Genomic DNA, 21,286 nt, shown 5'->3' on the forward strand with positions numbered 1-21,286 from the left:
TAACTGTCCCCGCTCAGAAGTCAGGGAGCCGCAGAGAAGGCCGCACAGCCCGGAACTCTCCCTCTGACCGTGTCCGACTGCGTTACTACACACCCCGGTTCCCATAGAAACACCAAGTTAATAATTGTATATGTTTTCATTCAATGCACCATAATTTCAAACTTGTTGGAAATTATATTTTTTGGTCATTTTCTTGCTTAAGTTTGTGTTAAGAGGGAGTATATTTACTTCATATGAGGAACTATCTGCACGTTTGTGTGTTGGACATCATTTGACATTTAAAAGTTACCCCCCAGATGTATTGAATTGTAAGAAAAGGACGGTCCCGGATAACAGCATCAATCTATTCAGCTCCCAGGCCTCTAGATTCTGGGGCACTTCCTACGGATGCCCCCACGTCACCTCACAGAGTTACAGAAAAGGCAGGTGCCACCGTCCCCATCTCACAGACGAAGACACCGTGGCCCAGAAAGGACCAGGAACTTGCCCAGAACTGCGCACTCACTTCCTGCCTCTCTGGTATCAGAACGCAGAGACCCTGTTCCCCACTTTTGTGCCTCTGAGCGCAGACAGGATCCTGAGAGCAGGAGACACCTGACACTCTGCACGGCTGCCCCAAGCCCAGGACGACGCCAGAAACCGCGGTGGTGGGGGAGGGCAGTCTCCTCCCCTGAACCTTTAACACGCTGCTAAGACTCACTCTGTCCCTGGACACGTCCGTGCATGCAGGGGCGGCACGCGCCAGGGACGGGTGACACGCCTGGTGTCTGCACCACAGGAAGGAACACGTGACACGCAACCCTCACGACCACACTGTTGCTCAGCTGAGGATCCCTTCCTCACTCTGTCCCCAGTGAGTGTCACACCTTGAAGGACCACAGACTTCACACCAGCCCTCTGCCTGGGGCGTGGCGGTTCCCCGGACTGGTTCCTTATTTTGGGATCCGGCCACACCCCGGGGACGGTGGGGCTGTGCTGGCTCCCTGTCTCTAATCCTTCAGGAGGGAGACGCGCTCAGTGAGGGCGGCTCTGACTGCGACTACCAGCCCCGGCAATTCTCGACTCCAGGATGGTGGCCCCGCAGGTCCATGGTGCGCCCTGGACGGCAGCAGCCCTGATGGTGTCCTTGGCGATGCTGAGCTGCCCTGTGGCTCAGGGCGCAGACCCCCCAGGTGAGTGCAGAGCTGCAGGTCTCGGAGAGCCTGGACCAGGGAATGACCCTCAGGCTTTCCCACGAGGGCCCTGTCCACAGACAGGCTTTGGGGGCGTGACATCGTCCAGGGGCCTCTGTTCCCACCAGGACAGAAGGAGGTCAGCGTGTGTGCATCTGTTGGGCACAATGGTCCCTGGTGGTCTGCCATGATTTTGGAGGGATGAGGGTGTCACAGTGGGGACATCAAGATGACATTTCAGCATAAAGGACAGGAAAGGGGACGCATGGTGACACTGCAGTGTCCAGGACCCCAGGGTCATGCAGTGCAGCCCGAGCTCCAGGTGGAGGTCCCTCCCCAGAGCAGGCGGGACCCGGTCCCCTGAGCAGTGATGGCCAGAGGGGGGCAGGAGGGCAGTGAGGACAAGCGGGGGTTCAGGCCGACAGGACCCTGTTTCTATGGGAACCGGGGTGTGTGCAGCTGACGGTCATCACAGTCATCACGTGGGAACCAGCTCAGCGCACACCGGGACGGGGCCAGGGAGGAAGTGAGAACCAGAAAACGGCTCTTCAGCTCCGGTTCCACCGCAGCCCAGGCGGGACAGAGGGGACGGGACGGTGGAGGCCTTCACGGTCACTCCCCCGACCTCTGTCACCACCCCTGACGCCAGCCCCACGTTCCCCTGAGAACCAGGGGCTCTCCGGCTCCTCCCCGATGTCCAGGGGTGACAGGATTTGAAATCCCCAAATTCATCTCCTCAGTCTCCACCCCTCTGTCCCCATGGCTCAGGGAGAGGGGAGAAGAGGCCTCTGACACCTGTCACTCAGGGGGGCAGAGCGCTGCACAAGGGCAGCTGGGCTGGGGAGCCGGTGCCTGCAGGTGAGAGGGGACATGGGGGAGCCTGAGTCTCAGAGGACAGGACAGGCTGTGGGAGAGGTCGGTGACATGGACAGTGTCCAGCAGGTGAGAGGGGACACGGGGGAGCCCGAGTCTCAGAGGACAGGACAGGCTGTGGGAGAGGTCGGTGACATGGACAGTGTCCAGCAGGTGAGAGGGGACACGGGGGAGCCCGAGTCTCAGAGGGCAGGACAGGCTGTGGGAGAGGTCGGTGACATGGACAGTGTCCAGCAGGTGAGAGGGGACACGGGGGAGCCCGAGTCTCAGAGGGCAGGACAGGCTGTGGGAGAGGTCGGTGACATGGACAGTGTCCAGCAGGTGAGAGGGGACACGGGGGAGCCCGAGTCTCAGAGGGCAGGACAGGCTGCGGGAGAGGTCGGTGACATGGACAGTGTCCAGCAGGTGAGAGGAGGTGGGGGAGGGGCCCAGGAGACGCTCTTCTGGGGGAGGGGCCATGGTGGGCGTGGTCATGACGTCATTGAAATCAGACAGGGGGCGCCTTTGGGGTGAACTGGGCATCACGCTGAGGCCACGTGGGACTTTAAGTCACGGGATGAAGTGCAGGTGGCAGAGCTGAGGCAGAAGAAGGACAGTGGAGGGCTGTCCCTGAGTGGAGAAGCTTTAACCCAGCAGGCTGACCACTGTCCTTTGAAAGGCTGCTTACAAGCTGGCCCCGGACTGGCAGCCAGGAGCTTGTGTTTCGGGAGGGTTCCCACCGTTCCCAGAACTGAGAACAATGTCCCTAAACTGTCTGTACAAACAGCGTGGTTTGTGATAACACCCGCTTTTTCCAGCACACACAGACACACACAGAGACACACAGATAAACCCTCACACGCTGAATTCTCACAAAAGCTCTTAAAGCCTAATTTTCATTCACCAGCACGTTATGAATGTTTTCCATGTCATTCTGCATCATTATTTTAAATTTTTTCTCCAAATTACTGTGAAAAATAGCAAACATACATACAGTTTGAAAGAACTTTTTAAATCACTTTAATATTTTGAAACAACTATATTTAATCACCTTAATATTTGGTTTTATTTTTTCTGTGTAATATATTTCTATAATTTATGCTAAAATATTTGAAAATCGCCTGCCAACATCATCACCTTCAACCTTGAATATTTCAATATTTGGCCCTGGCCGGTTGGCTCAGCAGTAGAGCGTCGGCCTGGCGTGCGGGGGACCCTGGTTCGATTCCCGGCCAGGGCACATAGGAGAAGCGCCCATTTGCTTCTCCACCCCCAACCTCCTCCTTCCTCTCTGTCTCTCTCTTCCCCTCCCACAGCCAAGGCTCCATTGGAGCAAAGATGGCCCGGGCGCTGGGGATGGCTCCTTGGCCTCTGCCCCAGGCGCTAGAGTGGCTCTGGTCGCGACAGAGCGTCGCCCCTGGTGGGCGTGCCAGGTGGATGCCGGTCGGGCGCATGCGGGAGTCTGTCTGACTGTCTCTCCCAGTTTCCAGCTTCAGAAAAATACAAAAAAAAAAATTTCAATATTCGCCCCTTAAAAATAACAATTTCCTTCAAATGATATTGTTATCACACTGAAGAAAATAGCTGTAATTCCCCAACAGTATAAAGTGTCAAAGTCACACAAGGTCCTCTGTGTCATCCCCCCGGAGCCTCTCACGTGGAGAAGAGGAGCGCTCAGGGCCTTGTGCCGTCTCTGAGTGTCCACCCTCCCGGCCACCCCTCTCTCTGTCCCCTTGATGTGACACCACAGACACCTGAGAGGTAGGAACTGTCACTTTCTATTTCTCAGTTTTTTAAACTTGGATTTGAAATGAAATCATCTCTTATTTCAGCACATCTCACTTGTACGTAACCGTCCACAGTGTGGACACGCACAGGGGCTCTGGGGCTAAAAGCACGAGTGTTCTGGGCCTTTTGTCTTCTCATCAGGACAGAGGGGTCCTTGTGTCAGGGTCACACCTGGTGCCCCAGAAGTCACACCTCCAACAGCAGGTGTCACACTGAGACCTGCTCTGGGCACAGTCCCCTTCCTCTCGGTTAAGAGTTAACTCTTGCACATCCTCTAAAACCCTCCTCTCCTGCAACACTCCACCCCACAATCAGGAGGTCAAGAAAGTGTTCAGCCAATGAAAGTATCACTGACCACCCCAAACCTCCTCATCTTCTCCGACAGAGCCCAAGTGAGAGCCCCAGACCCCTGCCCCTCCCACCTCCCTCTCTCACACTCACCACCATCTGCCCTGAATCCACTGTGTTTTCTACAAGTGTCTCTGCAAGCCAGGAAACTCCCACATTCCTCTGCCCTCTCTCCCCACAGAAAGGAGAGAGCAAAAAACCTGACTCTTTCTTCCAAAATATTAATATTAATTTTTTGCAGTTCTTTGGTAACTTACCACAATATATACAATAGAATACTATGGGGCCATGAAAAAGGAGAAAATATTACCTTTTCAACAACATGGATGGACCTGGAAACTATTATGTTAAGTGAAATAAGCCAGGCAGAGAAAGAAAAATATCATATGACCTCACTCATTTGAGGAATCCAAGAAACAATGTGAACTGAAGAACAGAACTGAGACAGAAGAGGGATCAAGGGACCAGAGGAAAAGAGAAGAGAGGGAAAGGGGATGATAAGATGGATAAACCTGAAGGGAAGGGGGGAGGGAGATTGTTGGGAAGGGGGCAAGGGAGATGTTGAGGGGAATATTGGGGAGGGGGAGATGCATTCTGGGTGACACTAGAATCTATGTAAACACAATAAATTAAATGAAAATATAAAAAAGAAGAAAAAATAAATAAAATAGAACCCTCAGTTCACATTGTTCATTGGATTCCTCAAATGAGTGAGGTCATATGATTTTTTTTCCTGCCTGGCTTATTTCACTTAACATAATAGTTTCCATGTCCATCCATGTTGTCGCAAAAGGTAAGATTTTCTTCTTTTTCACAGCCCCATAGTATTCCATTGTATATATGTACCACTGCTTTTTAATCCACTCGTCCACTAATTGGAACTTGTAAAGCGTGTTCATTTAAATATAAATAAAATGGGATGTGGATTCTAAAGACTTGCTAATTTGGTTAAGCTGATGCATCCGCTATTGCTAAGCAACATTGGTTGTTGGGTTTTTTATTTCTCTCTTGACTACAAAAGTGTAAATTTTTTTTTTTACAATGAGAAGATAACAAAAGTCATACTGAATTTTTTTGCCTTAATGTGCTCTCTAAATTGCCTGTTAATTAATATGTAGAAATTTTTTGAAGAATACGAACAGTTACTTAGAAAAGCATTTACTATATTTTGTTAGATTTTAAAATTAACATAAGGACAAATATTTCCTTACAAACCTCAGGGTCAAGGCATTATAAAGTGTGCCCAACAAATGCTTAAAGGTCATTTATAAAAAATAAAAAATGAGGAGTCATATCCTGGAACTCCTGCACATCTTTATCATGCTTTTTACTTTAAAAACTTTTTGAATGCTGACATACCGGGCCATTCAGCAGCTGAGAGACTCTGGAATCCTACAGGGAAAGGCTTCCCTGAAGTGCGAAGGAGGGACCCGCTCACAGGAATCTGGCAAGGGCCAGACCCTGTTCTCCTATGGGGTGCTATTTGGTTGCTCCACTTCTCACCCACCATGAAAGCTGAAATGCCCACTAGTGGGTGGGAGGGACCAGGTTGACCAGCACTGCAAAAGTGGGCGGTTTTTTATAAAAAGGTTTGCCATCACGGACATAGAGAGTATTAATAAAGAAATAGAAATTTCGAAAAGGAATCAAGAATTCATGGAGCAGAAAAGTACAATAAGCAAAATGAGAAGTTCACCAAAGGGTTTCAATGCCACATTTGAACATGCAGGAAAAAATAATCTGTATGCTTGAAGGTAAGCTCATTGAAAAATTACACAGTTTGAGGAGCACAAAGAAAAAAGAATAAATAAAAATGACAGAGCCTGAGAAACCTGTGACCTATCAACAAATATACCAACATACATATCATGGTAATCCCCAAAGGAGAAGAAAGAGAGAGAAAGCATTAGAAAAAGTATGCAAAGAATAATCTCTAAAATCCTCCAAACCTAATGAAACTAATGAATCTACATATCAAATAAGCTCAAGGAACCCCAAGCAAAATTACATAAAAAAACCCACAGTGACATATACTGTAGTTACATTGTCATTGTCCAAACATGAACAATCTTGAAAGCAGCAAAAGAGAAGTAGTCACATATAAGGGGACCTCAATAAGAATTAACAGTCAATTTCCCTGAAGAAACAATAGATTCTAAAATGCAGTGGAATGCCAAATTAAAGTCTGACATAACTCAACTGAAAAGTCACCCGCAAAAGTCTATCACCTTCAGAAATAACGGAGAGAATTCCAGTGAAAAACACACAGTAAATAAAAGCTGTATGCACCCCCTCCCACAACCACATGAAAATGACCACTAAACCACAGAAAAACCATCATTGAGAAACACCTGAAGTCAAATAGAACAGAAATTCTGTAAGAAAATGCAAAAGGAGTCATATCAAGACTGGTTGGAAGAAACACAAGTGGGCTGGCTCCACACCACGTGAGAATTTTGAGAATTGAGATGATAAGTCAGTTAGAAAGTGAGTGAGTGAGGGGGTCTCAGCCCCCCCATCAGCCTTCCTGGGACAGTGTTCAGAGCCAAGAAGAGAAGTTCCCATAACTCCTGGTTGTGAGAACCATCAAGGATTGTGGCTGAGTGAGACAGAGGCTGCTGGAGTCCCAGGTGTTCCTCTTATTTGCTAATAGACCCACTATGAGCTCCAGCTCTGGGGCAAGAGCTCAAACATGCCCAGACCACACAAGGTGGAACTTAATTGTTTGGCTTCAGAGCAAGGGTTAGAGGGGCAGCTTTCTCCCAGACAGAAGTGCTGGCAGGAGTCATTGTTTCTTCTCTGAGTCCCAACCTTGCAGGTACATAAGCGGACCATAGCTGAGTGTCCATCAACCTGGCTAACACAGTAACTAAAATAAAGATTACATTCAGTGGAGTCAACAGCAGATTAGACAAAGCAGAGATTAAATAAAAAATTTGGAATACAAGTTAGCAAAAATGACCCAATCAGAGCAGCAAAAAGAATTTTGAAAAATAAGGATAGTTTAAGGGACCTTTGGGACATCATCAAGCATAACAACATCAACATCACTGGTGTACTAAGAAGGAAGATATAGACAGACAGACAGAGAAAGGGAGAAAAGCCTATTTGAAGAAATAATGACTGAAAACTTTCTTAACTTAGTGAAGGAAATAGACATACAATCCAGGAAACCCAGAGAGTTCCAAACAAGAGAAACCCAGAGAGGTCCACACACACACGTCATAATTAAAATGCCAAAAGTTAAAGACAAAGAGAGAATCTTAAAAGCAGCAAGAGAAAGACAGTTATCTACAAGGAAACTCCCATAAGATTATCAGCTGGTTTTGCAATAATAACTTTGCAGGCAAAAAAGAATTAGCATGAAATAGTCAAATCAAAGTCATGAAAGCAAGGACTAACAGCCAAGACTACTTGACCCAGCAAAGCTATCATTAGTCTCAAATGACAGATACAGAGCTTCCCCAAAAAAGAAAAACCTTAAAGAAAAAGCTAACGGATTTATAAGCACCAAATTGTTTTACAAGAAATGTTAAAGGGACTTCTTTAAGAAAATGCAGGAAAAAGAAATATACATATGAATAATAAAGTGACAATAACAACATACTTATCAATAATTGCTTCAAATGTAAAATTAAATGCTCCAATTGAAGGAAAATTGGTAGCTGAATGGATAAGAAGAAAAGACATATATATATATATATATATATATATATATATATATATATATGCTGTCTACCAGAGTCGCTTCAGATCAAAAAACACACAGAGACTAAAAAAAAGTGATGGAAAAAGATATTTCATGAAAATGGAAATGAAAAGAAAAATGTTGAAGTAGGGATCCTCATTTCAAACAAAATAGACTTTAAAACAAAGGCTACGAACAGGAGACAGAGAAGGACCCAGCAATTCTACCTCTGGGTGTGTATCTGAGGAAACCCAAAACACCAATTCAAAAAGACATATCCATCCATGTGTTCACTGCAGCATTATTTAGAATTGCTGAGATATGGAAGTGACCTAGGCAGTGTCCATCAGTAGATGAATGGATAAAGAAGAAGTCGTATATATAATATATATGATGGAATATGACCCAGGCATAAATATGAATGTAATTTTGCATCTGCAGCAGCATGGATGGACCTAGAGCGTATTGTGCTGAGAGAAATATGTCAGACAGAAAGATAATTGCCAGAGGGTTTCACTTATATGTGAAATCTAAACAAGCAAAGAAAAATACTAACCAAACAAAAGAAATAACCCCATAGATACAGAGAACATTTTGTTTTAGGGGCGGGTGGTAGGGGTCTGGTGAAAAGGTGAAGGGATTAATAAGTGCATATTGGTAGTTACGTAATAGTCATAGGGATTAAAAGTACAGCATAGAGAATACAGTCAGTAATATTGTAATAACTTTGTATGGTGCCAGGTTGATATTAGATTTATCAGGGTGATCACTTTGGAAGTGATATAAATGTCCAATGTCTAGGCAGCACACCTTAAGATATTATAATATTGTGTGTTAACTAACAGAAAAATAAAAAAGTAAATTTAAAAAAGAAATGAAGAAATGAAGACATTTCCAGGTGAACAGAAGCTGAGGAGTTCATCTCACCTACCTGTAATGCTGGAAGGATCGATCCCTTTAATCTGAAATAAAAGGACACTAAGAAGTGATTTCAAACTAGATGAAGAAATAAAGAACAGTACATGGAACTGCACAGCTAAACACAGAAGCCAGTACTGTTGCTTTTTTATTGGTAGCTATTTTCCCTACATGATTTACAAGACAATACGATGCACAGATGTCCATCAGCTGATGAATGGATAAAGAAATGGTGGTGTAACCAAAAAATGGAATATGAGGTGAACATTTAAACAATGAAGTACTCATCGATACTACAGTATGGATGAACCTTGAAGACACTGTGATAGTGAAAGAAGCCAGACACAAAAGCTCCGTGTGGTCTGATTCCATTTACATCAAATATCCAGAAGAGGCAAAGGGAGACAGAAAGCAGATCAGTGACTCCGTGGACGGGGGCAGTGGGGATGGGGGTGACTGATTACTGGGTAAGTGACTTCCTTCTTGGGGGACAAAATCGCTTTCAGACTAAATCATGGTGATGGTTGCACAACACTGTCTGTGCACTAAGTGCCATTGAATTGTACACTTTACAATGGTAAAAAAAAAAGTGGTAAATTTTATGTTATGCCTATTTTATATTAATTTTCTAAAGGCTTGGAAATACATTGCAAACACTTCTGTGTGGTAAACTGAGGTGGCTTTAGCTCTGCCCGTCTGTCCTCTCCCATCAGGACTCATCTGCTCCTCAGAGCTGCCCTTGGTCTTCCGCCTGTGGGACCCCGTCCTCCAGAGCCCCCTCTGGGTCAGCAAGGTCTAAACCCCAAACCACCTCCTGCCTGGAATCCAAACCCTCAGGTGCAAGTCTGGGGATAATTTTCAGGGAAAGTTAGGAGATGGTTTTTAAAAATTATCAGTATCATTTAAGACCTTTATGAACAGGTGCTTGCAGTTTGTTGACTTCCTAGAAAGATACAAGTTGTATATTTTTACTACAAAATAAAAATGAGGTTCTTAAAAGTCTCAGCTTGACCAGATATGAAACAATTTATAAACTTTTTTTTAAAGATGCTTATCTTTTTTTTTTTAATTTTATTTATTCATTTGAGAGAGGAGAGAGAGAGGGAGAGAAGGGGGAGGAGCAGGAAGCATCAACTCCCATATGTGCCTTGACCAGGCAAACCCAGGGTTTCAAACCGGCAACCTCAGCATTTCCAGGTCGATGCTTTATCCACTGTGCCACCACAGGTCAGGCCAATTTATAAACTTCTAAAGGTGTATTGAGAACAACCAGGCTTTTTCTTTTTTCTTTTTTTTTTTTAAAGCACGTTTGTCATGACCAAAAAGAGACGTCTTTAGGTAAAAACAACAACAAAGAAACCCCCGTGCTGCATAGACGACGCAGGTGGTTCTAGTTATCTGGCGGATGGACACAAAGCCAGCCCTCAGGTCTCCAGCTCCAATCCTCTGCTCCTTTCTTGTTGCTGGGACTCCGTGTCCATGTCTCCTTGCTGCTGACTGACCCGATGAGGCAGAGAAGGTCAGCCCGCACTCACTCAGCCCGCCCTGCTGGGCCCCAGAGCAGGGAGTTCTCAGCTGATGGACAGGCTGCTCTTGTGTCCTTGCTGCCTTGTGGTTTAGGGCTTTCTGGGCGTCTGTGTTGGTCATTGAGGTCGCCCCGGCACCGACGTGGAGGTGGCTGCTGACCTTGGGTCTCCTCTCCTTGATTTTCCTTGTCTTCAGCGTCCCCATCCTCTCCAGGCTCTGTGGTGAGGGGGGCCCTACAGAAACGTGGCCGTAGCCCCGATACCCACTCTGCTCACTGGTCCCCCTGCTCTCCTGCCCCGTGGTTGTCAGCGCCCCGCATCCTCTCTCCCTGCACGGGGACAGAGTACTGGGGTCCACGCCCACCGGGTGCTGCATGGGGTAGGTGGGAACCCTCGCCTGCGGGAGGGTCGGTGCTGTTGGGCCTGGCCTTCAGCCCATTCTCTGGTGTCTCTTGCTTTTCCCCTTCCCACCATTCTGGTCATTCTGCTGATGGAGTGGAGGACCCCGGCCACGTGGACAGCGTCTGTACTGGGTCTGCGGCACATTTCCTGCCTTGTGCTGGACACTGGCAGGGGTGAGGGGCTGTGACATGTGCAGTCTCTGCACCCTTTGCTCCTTCACCAGCATCGAGCTCCCCAGTCTGTCCATCTCCTTCCCCACCCGCAGTCCCCGGGGTCACTCTCATGGCAGTATCATGTGCAAATGTATCTTCCTTAGTGGCATTCTTGCTGATGAGACCATATCCATTCTTTACACTGAACCATTTCACTTTCCCCAGAACCTTCCTTGTGATGACCTTCCTGCCCCCTCCCCTCCGGCAGGTGCACTCATGTGACATCACCGCTCCCCGCTGCTCCCTGTGGTGCCTGGCCTGGTACCCGCAGGGCTGTGGGTGGAGGTGGCCAGTGGTTGCGGTGAGGTGACGGGGACAGGGCCAGCTGGGCAGCGGCAGCTCCTCCAGGGGTGTGATGGCCACGAGGCCCACGGAGATTGGGGGACTGCTCAGGGCTCCCTGGGGTCTGCCCTCCGCTCCAGCTACTGACCAACTCCATTGTCTTACTAACAAGAGTCCCTGCGGATGGCAGTGATTGGCCTTAATGTGAGTGTGTCCTGTTCACAACTGAACGTTTGTCATTTGGTTTGTGCAGGTGGGCTCAGCGGGGGACCAGAGGTGGCTCTAGGAACACCAGGCACCTGCCCCTCGCTGGCAGCTGAGTGACCACCCTGCTGCCCCCACATTAAAGACAGGCGGGCGCTCTTACCTTAGCCCCACATTCAGCTGTGTCCCATTGGTGCAGACACCTCCAGTGAGACCCATCCTGGGGTCTCACTGCTCCGCCCACTGTTGTGGAGCCTCTGTCCACGTGGCTCAGGCCCGGGCAGCTCCACAGGAGGCTGAGTGTTCCAGATTTCTCAAGGACGACATTCTCTGTGCCCCCAGGACCAGCAGGCAGTAATCTGTGCATTGAGGACTTCTCTAGCGGGCGGGGCACGAGCGGGCGCCAGGGGGCAGCAGAGACCGAGATGCACGGGGCGGGAGGCACGGGTTTGTGGAGGGGGTTCACAGGCGATGTGTTTGCGGGAGAGCTTCCTGGGGAGAGAAGGAGTTAGCTCCAGCCCTGTAGGGTCTCAGGGATGCGGTGTTGTCCCGTGCCGTGGGAGATTCACAAGGGGAAGAAGTAGGAGCATGTTTGTGGGGGGGGGGGGGGGAGTGCGTCCTCCGGGTCGGGGTGCAAGGCAACCCCGGGTGTTTCGGATGTGAAACCGGAATACACACCCGTGCACACGGGCCTCTATTGTCCCCAGACTGCTTCCGCCGCCAGGCGTCCAGCACGGAGAGGGGCGTCCCGACGGGGATGAGACCCTAAAATAAATGTCCATCTGTCAGGACAGGCCGGAGCCAGGACAGTCACAGCCTAAGTCGAGAACGCGGGGCCCTTTCTAAACGCACTCCTGTCCGAGGCCTGTGCCTCTCACTGTCCCCGTGCTGGAGTTTTACATCAGGTCCAGAGTCACTGTCCCTGAGCATCTGCAGCAGGCGGACAGGAGCCTGACCCTGGGTCTGTTCTGCGTGGAGCCAGGTTCCGGCCGCATCTCAGGCTCTGAGCGGGGGCTCCGCTTCCTGCAGCGAGGCCTTCCTGCGTCTGCGGAGCAAGGACGGTCAGGACGCCTGGGAGGGGGGCGAGGTGTGTCCATCTCCTGACCACTCCCCCGTCTCACATAAGGGACAGACACGGGACAGCAATGCCCCAGACAGCCGGAGGCCCCTGAAATCAGACAGAGGGGAGACAAGACGGCCTTAGGGAGAGGGAGTCCCCAAGGGGACCCTTATCCCAGCCAGACACAGGAGGTCTCCAGGGACTCGGCTCGTGCAGGGGTCACTCAGTGCTGGACTGGTCTTCACACCGCTCCCGACTGAAGTCCCAGTGACAGGATCCCAGGATGGAGAAGTTTATGTCACTGTCTGAGGGGCTGTTAGTGGCTGGATACATCCTCTTTCCTCCTTTCCTTTCCATTCCGTGAGGATTTTGAGAAACAGGGACTACTCCAGCCTGGTTCTTCCTGGGAGGGTGGGTGGCAGAGGGATGAAGCCCCTTGCTTGTGCTGTGACTCCGGGGCACCTGCTGGAAAGAGCCTCAGGCCTGAGCTGGCTCTCACCCTCTGCCCCGGGGGTGGGGGAGTGGGGGGGTGGGGGAGGGGACAGCAGATGCTGTGCCCTGTGAGGGAGGCCTGGGGACCCTGTTCTCATCAGGTGGACGCAGTCTCTCACTGCGATTTTTCTTTTCGTGGACTTGGAGGAGCACAGGTTCACAGGTAGACTAAGTGTTTCTTGTTCCTCCACAGGCTCCTGGTCTGATCCGAAAACCGTGTGTGTGTGTGTGTGTGTGTGTGTGTGTGTGTGTGTGTGTGTTGGAACAAGGGTTTCTCTGTGTTTCTTCAGTCCCAGAGGGTGGTTCTGAGACAGACCCAGCTTCCCTGGAGGATCCTGGTGCCAGAATCCACCTGGAACTAGTTCTGTTGTCCTTCTCTCTGTTCCGGCAGGCAGTTCTCTCATGGGTCCTCCCTCCGAGCTCCTTTCCCTTTAACTCGAAAGACAACAAAACTCAGTGTCCGCGTCTGCTTCTTCTAACACTGTGCACCCAGTCATCTCCGTGTCGCCTTTTGTTTCTGAGGATTTTGGTAAACGCTGGGACTCAGTGAAGAAGCTCACTGTGGTTTATTCATAGACAAGAAGGAAACGGGGGTCTCCCAGCTACTGGGGAGGGGCACCTTGGACAGGGCCTCCCGGAACCTGCTGTGTGTCGCTGGGCTGCCCCGTGGGCTTGTTCACTGCCTTCACCCAGGGAGCTCGAGGACGGTTGTTCTCGGTTATTTGAGGACGAGCAGACTGTGATTCTGGGCTATCTAACCCGTATTCGCACAGCACTGATTCAGCGTGTAACTTATTAAAAACATGCTGTTTTCATTAGCATTTAGAAATCACATTCAGGTCAGAATTCTAAAAACTAGAAATGTCATATAATAAATGTAAATCCTTTTCTTTTCATACAATAAGAAAGCATCCGCCCTGGCCAGTTGCATCAGCGGTAGAGCGTCGTCCTGGCGTACAAGAGTCCCGGGTTCGATCCCCGGCCAGGGCACAAGGAGAGGCACCCATCTGCTTCTCCACCTCTCCTCCTCTCCTTCCTCTCTGTCTCTCTCTTCCCCTCCCACAGCCAAGGCTCCATTGGAGCAAAGTTGGCCTGGATGCTGAGGATGGCTCTATGGCCTCTGCCTCAGGTGCTAGAATGGCTCTGGTTGCAACAGAGCTATGCCCCAGATGGGCAGAGTATCGCCCCGTGGTGGGCATGCCGGGTGGATCCCAGTCGGGCACATGCAGGAGTCTGTCTGACTGCCTCCCCATTTTCAACTTCAGAAAAATACCAAAAAAAAAAAAAAAAAAGAAAAGAAAAGAAAGCATCCAGCCTGACCAGGCGGTGGCGCAGTGGATAGAGCATTGGACTGGGATGCGGAGGAACCAGGTTTGAGACCCCAAGGTTGCCAGCTAGAGCAAGGGCTCATCTGGTTTGAGCAAAGCTCACCAGTTCGGACCCAAGGTCGCTGGCTTGAGCAACGGGTTACTCAGTCTGCTGAAGGCCCGCAGTCAAGGCACATATGAAAAAGCAGTCAATGAACAACTAAGATGTTGCAACAAAAAACTGATGATTGATGCTTCTCATCTCTCTCCGTTCTTGTCTGTCTGTCCTTATCTATCTCTGTCTCTGACTCTCACTGTTTCTATTTTAAAAAAGAAGAAGAAGAGACCTGGACCAAAAATAAAAAGCTAAGTTTTGTTGTTGTTGTTTGTATATTTTGGTTTTTTTAAAGTGAGAAGTGGGGAGACAGTCAGACAGACTCCATGCTGGAGTCTGACTGTGATCCATCCGGCATGCCCACCCAGGGGGCAATGCTCTGCCCATCTGGAATGTGGCTCCTTTGCACCCGGAGCCATTCTAGCACCTGAAGTAGAGGCCATAGAGTCATCCTCAACCCCCAGAGCCAACTTTGCTCCAATGGAGCCTTGGCTGTGGGAGGGGAGGGGAAGAATAGAGGGAAAGGAGAGGAGGAAGGCTGAAGAAGCAGATGGGTGCTTCTCCTGTGTGCCCAGGCCAGGAATCGAACCCAGGACTTCCACATGCCAGGCTGACACTCTACTGCTGAGCCAACCAAGCAGGGCCTAAAAAGCTAAGCCTTTTAAATACAGCAACATGTAGAAGAGACAGACGTATCCTCTAGGTCTGCATCCATCTGGCCGCCCAGCCCCGCGTCCTCGTGACACAGGTGGGACAGGCATGCCTGTTGATAGAAAGACTCACAGCCACACACACAGCTCTCCTACTCACACGGGGCCCTTCTCCTACAGTCTGTACTGACGCTGGGTGTTCTGTTTTGTGTCAAATTATTGTGAAGGCGAAGAGGGGACATTTTAGTCTGTTTCTTTTGCATAAAGTATAGAGCAGCATTCAATCAGTGTGGCACAAGAATTTTTAAAAGACGTAATTGCTGACTATTTTGTCAGGGACACTGACCTCTTTTCCCCTCAATTGTCAAATAAAAAGATAAACAGCCAACACAACAATAGCAATCCCTCCAGTTTGAATGAATCAGAATTATATGTATTTTGGGGGATCAGACTGGCAAAAAGTATACTTTTTGGTGTACTGCAAAATTTTAGTAATTAGTTTATGTGTTCTATGAGATGAAAATGATTGAAAATTGCTGCATTAATTCTTTTTCAAATGTTAAAGTAATCTTGCACACCTGGGATGGATCCCACGAGGTTGTGATGGACAGTTCTCCTTATACACTGTGAGCTTGATTTGCTGATATTTTGTTGAGGATGTTTATGTCTGTGTTGATGACAGATATCAGTCTGTAGTTTTCCTGTAATGTGTGTCTGGTGTTGGTATTAGGACAATGCTGACCTCACAGAATGAAGTGGGAGGTATTCCCCTCCCATCTTCTGAAGGAGACTGGAGAATTGGTATAATTTCTCCCCCGAACATTTAGTGAAATTCACTAGTGACCTCACTGGGTCTCGGTGCTTTCTGTTTTGGAATGTTACTCACTAGTGATTCAGTCTCTTTCTTTTTTTTCTTTCTATTTTTCCTTCTTTCTTTCTTTCTTTTTTTTGACATAGAAAGAGAGTCAGAGAGAGGGACAGCTAGGGACAGACAGACAGGAAGAGAGAGAGACAAGAAGCATCAATTCTTCAATGCAGCTCCTTAGATGTTCAATGATTTCTTTCTCATATGTGCCTTGACCTGGGGCCTACAGCAGAGTGAGTGACCCCTTGATTAAGCCAGTGACCTTGGGCTTAAGCCAGTGACCATGGGGTCATGTCTATGATCCCATGCTCAAGCCGGTGACCTCGGGGTTTTGCACCTTGGTCCTTCATGTCCCGATCCAATGTTCTATCCACGGTGCCACCACCTGGTCAGGGAGTCATTAAATTTCCTTTATAAATATGGTTCTATTTGGATTGTCCATTTCATTTCACTTATGCAAATTATTTTTGAGTAATATTTGATTTACACAGCAGTTGTAAAGGTAGAAAACAGAGCTCCCATGTGACCATCACTCAGTTTTCCCTTAATGTTAACATGTAACAGAGTCATGTTGAGACTAAGAAACTCAGCGATTTAACGTTGGACACACTGTCAGCTGAGCTACAGACTTTATTTGAATGTCATCATTTTTCCAGTAATGTTCTTTTTCAGATCCAGGATCAAATCTGGGAACCTTAATGCACTAAGTTGTTGTGTCTCCTTAGTCTCCTCTGATCTGCTGAATTATTTTCCCCGTTATCATGACCTTGAAAGATTTGAAGGATCCCGAGCAGATAATTAGCAGAATGTCTCTCACTGTAGGTTTGTTTGATGTTTTGTCATGATTAGGTTGGGATATGGGTTTGGGGAGGAATTCCATAGGACAAGTGTCACATCATGTCAAGGGATGCATGATATTAACATCACCTTTTCCACATGACTATGGTGATTTCTACTGAGTTTCTCCCTGTAAATACATTTGATCTTTGAACAACATGGGTGGTAGGGTCACATGCACTCTGCTCAGTAGAAAATCTGTGTATAACTTTGACTTGCTGAAAACTTAACTACTAGTAGACCAGCTGCCTTACATGTAATAGATAAAACATGGTTATCTGTTGCATAGCATTATACACTATAATCTTACAATAAAATAGCTAGAGTAAAGAAAATGTTGTTAAAAAAATCATAAGGAAGAGAAAATACACTTACAACACTGTTGGTATTTATTAAAATAATTCCGTGTGTAAGTGGACCAGCACAGCTCAAACCCGTGTTGTTTAAAGCTCGGTTGTTGAGTTACAGTTAGTCATTTTCCACTTTCCATGGTCTATATTTTGGAAGCAGGTCACCAAGTCCAGCCCACATTCAAGGGGAGGAATTAAGCTCCACCTGCTGGAAGGGGATTCTCTTCATGTGGAACTTGGAAATCTAAGGAAGACTTGCCCCTGCTCCCTCACTGAAGTCTCAGTCACTCACAGGAGCATGCACTCATGGTCCCTGCTTTGTATGTGGGCTACACTCCCTCACCCATGTCACGTGTGCTCACACTGTCCCCACTGTGCTCACAGCAGCTGTTTAAGGTTGACCCCGAAGTCCCTTGACATGCTGCACATGTGGGGTACACCCCTCCCTGGCATTGCAAGATGTTCCAGGCTCATCTTGTATTTTTTTTCTGTCTTAGCCCAAAACTCAGCCATTTTTCTAAGGAGTCCTGGTTCCTTTTATTGTGGAATGGTGTTTAGAGATCAAGATCTGCCCATCACTGCTGTGTCTCTGCCCCCAGGTTCCGTCCCCCTCAGTCCTGAGTCCACAGTCAGCAGCTCCCTGCCCGCAGCCAGGTCAGCCTGCTGTTGGCAGGTGGACAGAGCAATGCGCGGCCTCCCACAGTGTGACTGCCCACACCGTCCACTTCAGTCAACGCAATCTGGGGAATTCTGAGTTCAGGAGAGTGATGGCAGAGACAATGGGGACTTCCCACATCCACTTCCCCATCTTTACTTCCTCCCTCCTCTCCTGGTCTTCCTCCACACAGCGGTGCCCCTGACCCCAGCTCCAGGACTGATAACACCCAGGGCAGGAAGGAGAGACCATGGGCCCCAGTGATCCCTGCAGAAGTCTGCCCGTGTGTGCCCACCTCTGTGCCCACTGCGGTTTTATCACCTGCCCCGTGCAGAGTCCTGGGTACGTGCAGAGGGCGATCCAGGAATGTCTTCCATCAGATTTCTGCATGGTCAGTTTCTCAAGTCTGCTCAATTGTCACCTCAGTGGGACCCACTCTGACTACTTTATTTAAAAGTGGCACATTGGAGTTCTGGTCAAGATGGCAGAGTAAGTAGACAGTGTGCTGGCCTCTTCTCATGACCACATTAAAATCACAGCCTAGTTACAGAACAATCAACTTGGAGAACCATGTGAAGTCCGCCTGAGCAGGAGTCCTATAACTGAGGGCATAAAGAAGGAGCCATGTTGAGACAGGATGGAGGGTGGAGACAGGAAGTGGGCTGGCCCCGCACCCACATGTGGCAGTTGAGGATCAGGAGAGAGATCTCAGCTGCAGATGTTCTCCCAGAATAGTGAGGGGTCCCAGTCCCACACGAGGCTCCCCAGCCCGGAGCATCAGCACCAGGAAGAGGAGCCCCCTCAACACCTGGCTGTGAAAATCAGGGACTCCATCTGACTGGGTGAGACAGAGGCGGCTGCAGCCCCAGGCGTTCCTCTTAAAGGGCCAGCACAGAGTCCCTTGGGCACTCACCCTAGGCTCCAAGGAAGGGATGGTGGATCAGGGGGTACCAGAGACATGCAGGGAGGGACTGAGTTGTGTGGCTCTAGGATGAGGGCTGGAGGGACAGCTGCCACTTTCCTGTGTTGAGTCACCCACCCCCCAGCCAAACATGACTCTGCATTACCCTGGTGGACACCACTCGACCCAGCCTGAGACCCTGCCTCATCCAACTCCTGTGCCACCTGAGGCTCTTTCAGGAACTGAGCCTTACAGGTAGGTGACAGGCAGCAGCTGTTCCTATCCCAATCCTGATACTGGGGCAGCTGGCCTTGGTTCCCAGCATGGCCTCTCCCACACGCCTCCAGGCCCAGCACAGGGAGCTACCAACCACGGATCACTGTAGCTCCTCCCAGGTAGTGTTGGGCCTTGCCCTGCACTGCAACCCCCCCCTAAGAGGCCCTGGAAGCAACAAACCCAGTGACCGACTTCAGACACAACACAGTATCACTCTATTAGCTCCGCAAGCAGAACAAGCAAAGGGCAGTTTCAGCAGACACCAGGCTGCTGTGCTGAGTCTCACTTTATAAGGTCAGCCCACAGAAAGCAACTCTTATGCTGAGGCTGTGGCCAGTACTCACAGAAAGTCAACCTGAGGGTCAAGCCCACCCACAGATGTGTCAACACCAATCAAGGCTCAACAACAGGGCACATGGAAGCCCTACCAGGGTCATTCGTGGAACACCCAGCTCAGGGGACCAGGCGACTGCACCACGGGGCCCCCAGGACACCTCCTACATCAGGCCACCCTGCCAGGACTGGGAGTCAGAGCAGATTCATCTAATACATAAAAGCAAAGGCAGAGAGGCAGCTGAGATGAGGAGACAAAGAAACAGGAGCCAAATGAAGGAGCAAAATCAAAATGCAGAAACAGAACTGAACAGAATGGAGACCAGCGTCCACTAGAGGAGAGTCCACAGCACTGGTGTGAGGGGCTCACGGAGCTCAGTGAGGACTTCAACCAGAGAGGAGAAGGAGAGAAGGGACACAGGAACCACTTAGAGAATCCAGTCAAAGTGAAGAACACTTTTAGATGGAATCAACAGCAGAACAGATGAAGCAGAAAACTGAATCAGCGATTTGGAAGAGAAAGTACCAGAAAACAACCTCTCTGAACACACACACACACTCACACACACACACACACACACATCTAAAGAATGAGGCGAGTTTAAGGGACCTCTGGGACAACATGGAGTGTAACAACATCCACATCATAGGGGAACCAGGAGAAGAAAGAAGGCATTGAAAACCTATATTAGGAAATGACTGAAAAGTTCCCTAACTTGAGGAAGGAAACAGACACATACAGAGATTTCCAAACAGGATGAGCCCAAGGAAGCAGACATCAAGACATGTCACAATTAAAATGGCAAAGGTGAAACACAAAGAACCATTTTTTAAATTTTTATTTAGAAAATGAAATGTGCCTGACCCAGTGGTGGCGCAGTGGATAGAGCGTCGGACTGGGATGCGGAGGACCCAGGTTCGAGACCTCGAGGTCATCAGCTTGAGCATCGGTCATCAGGTTTGAGTAAAAAAAAGCTCACTAGCTTGGACCCAAGGTCCTTGGCTTGAGCAAGGGGTTACTGGGTCTGCTGTAGCCCCACAGTCAAGGCTCATATGAGAGAGCAATCAATGAACAACTGATGGTGTCCCAATGAAAAACATATGAGAGAGCAATCAATGAACAACTAAAAGTGCCACAACAAAAAACTGATGATTGATGCTTCTCATCTCTCCCCGTTCCTGTCTGTCTGTCCCTATCTATCCCACTTTCTGACTCTCTCTCTGTCTCTGTAAAAAAAAAAAAGAAAGAAAGAAATCAAATGTAACGGGTTCACATTGATCAATAAGAGAACATAGGTTTCAGGTAAAATTTTCTATGGTGTTTGAACTGTTGATTATGTTGTGTACCCATCACCCAGAGTCAGATCATTTTCCATTACTGAGTATTTGTTCCTCTTTAGTCTCCTCCCTCCACCCACTCCCCACCTCCTTCTTCCCCTGGAAACCACTTCACTTTTCTCTATCTCCATGAGGCTCCGTTTCCTATCACACCTGTGTGTGAAATCACCCAGTTCTTAGCTTTTTCTGACTCCCTTATTTCACTCAGTGTAATATGCTCAGGGACCAGCCATGTTGTCCTAAATGGCAATGTGTCATCATTTCTCATGGCTGAGTGGTGTTCCAGTGTATATATGGACCACATCTTCTTTATCCAGTCCTCTCTCAAGGACACTTTGGTTGTTCTATGTCTTGGCCACTGTGAATAATGCTGTGATGAACATGGCAGTGTGTGTGTCTTCACGTACCAATTTTTTTAGTTTTTCTGGGTAGACACCCAGTAGAGGGATCGCTGGGTCATATGTTCAACTTTTAATTTCCTGAGGAACCACCATCCTTTCTTCCATAGTGGCTGTACCAGTCTACACTCCCACAAGCAGGAAGTGAGGGTTCCTTCTTCTCCACAGCCTCTCCAACACGTGTTGTTATCTGTCTTGTTGACAACAGCCTATCTAAGAAGTGTGAGGTGGTATCTCATTGTAGTTTTGATTTGCATTTCTCTCATAACTAGTGAAGATGAGCATCTTTTCATATATCTGTTGGCCTGACAGAGGAC

General features: G+C 48.5%; 2 protein-coding genes and 1 pseudogene across 13 annotated transcripts in view; 2 read left to right on the plus strand and 1 right to left on the minus strand.

Moving 5' to 3' along the window:
* Positions 1–21,286, plus strand: part of LOC136331716 (patr class I histocompatibility antigen, A-126 alpha chain-like) — a 276,160-nt gene that overhangs the window by 225,814 nt on the left and 29,060 nt on the right. The gene's annotated exons all lie outside the window — the stretch shown is intronic.
* LOC136331771 (saoe class I histocompatibility antigen, A alpha chain-like) overlaps positions 1–21,286 on the plus strand; it is a 128,128-nt gene that overhangs the window by 49,311 nt on the left and 57,531 nt on the right. The window lies entirely within an intron of this gene.
* LOC136320967 (Y-box-binding protein 1 pseudogene) lies at positions 10,298–11,131 on the minus strand (annotated as a pseudogene).

Source organism: Saccopteryx bilineata, chromosome 1 (assembly GCF_036850765.1).
Source record: "Saccopteryx bilineata isolate mSacBil1 chromosome 1, mSacBil1_pri_phased_curated, whole genome shotgun sequence".
Classification (NCBI taxonomy): Eukaryota; Metazoa; Chordata; class Mammalia; order Chiroptera; family Emballonuridae; genus Saccopteryx; species Saccopteryx bilineata.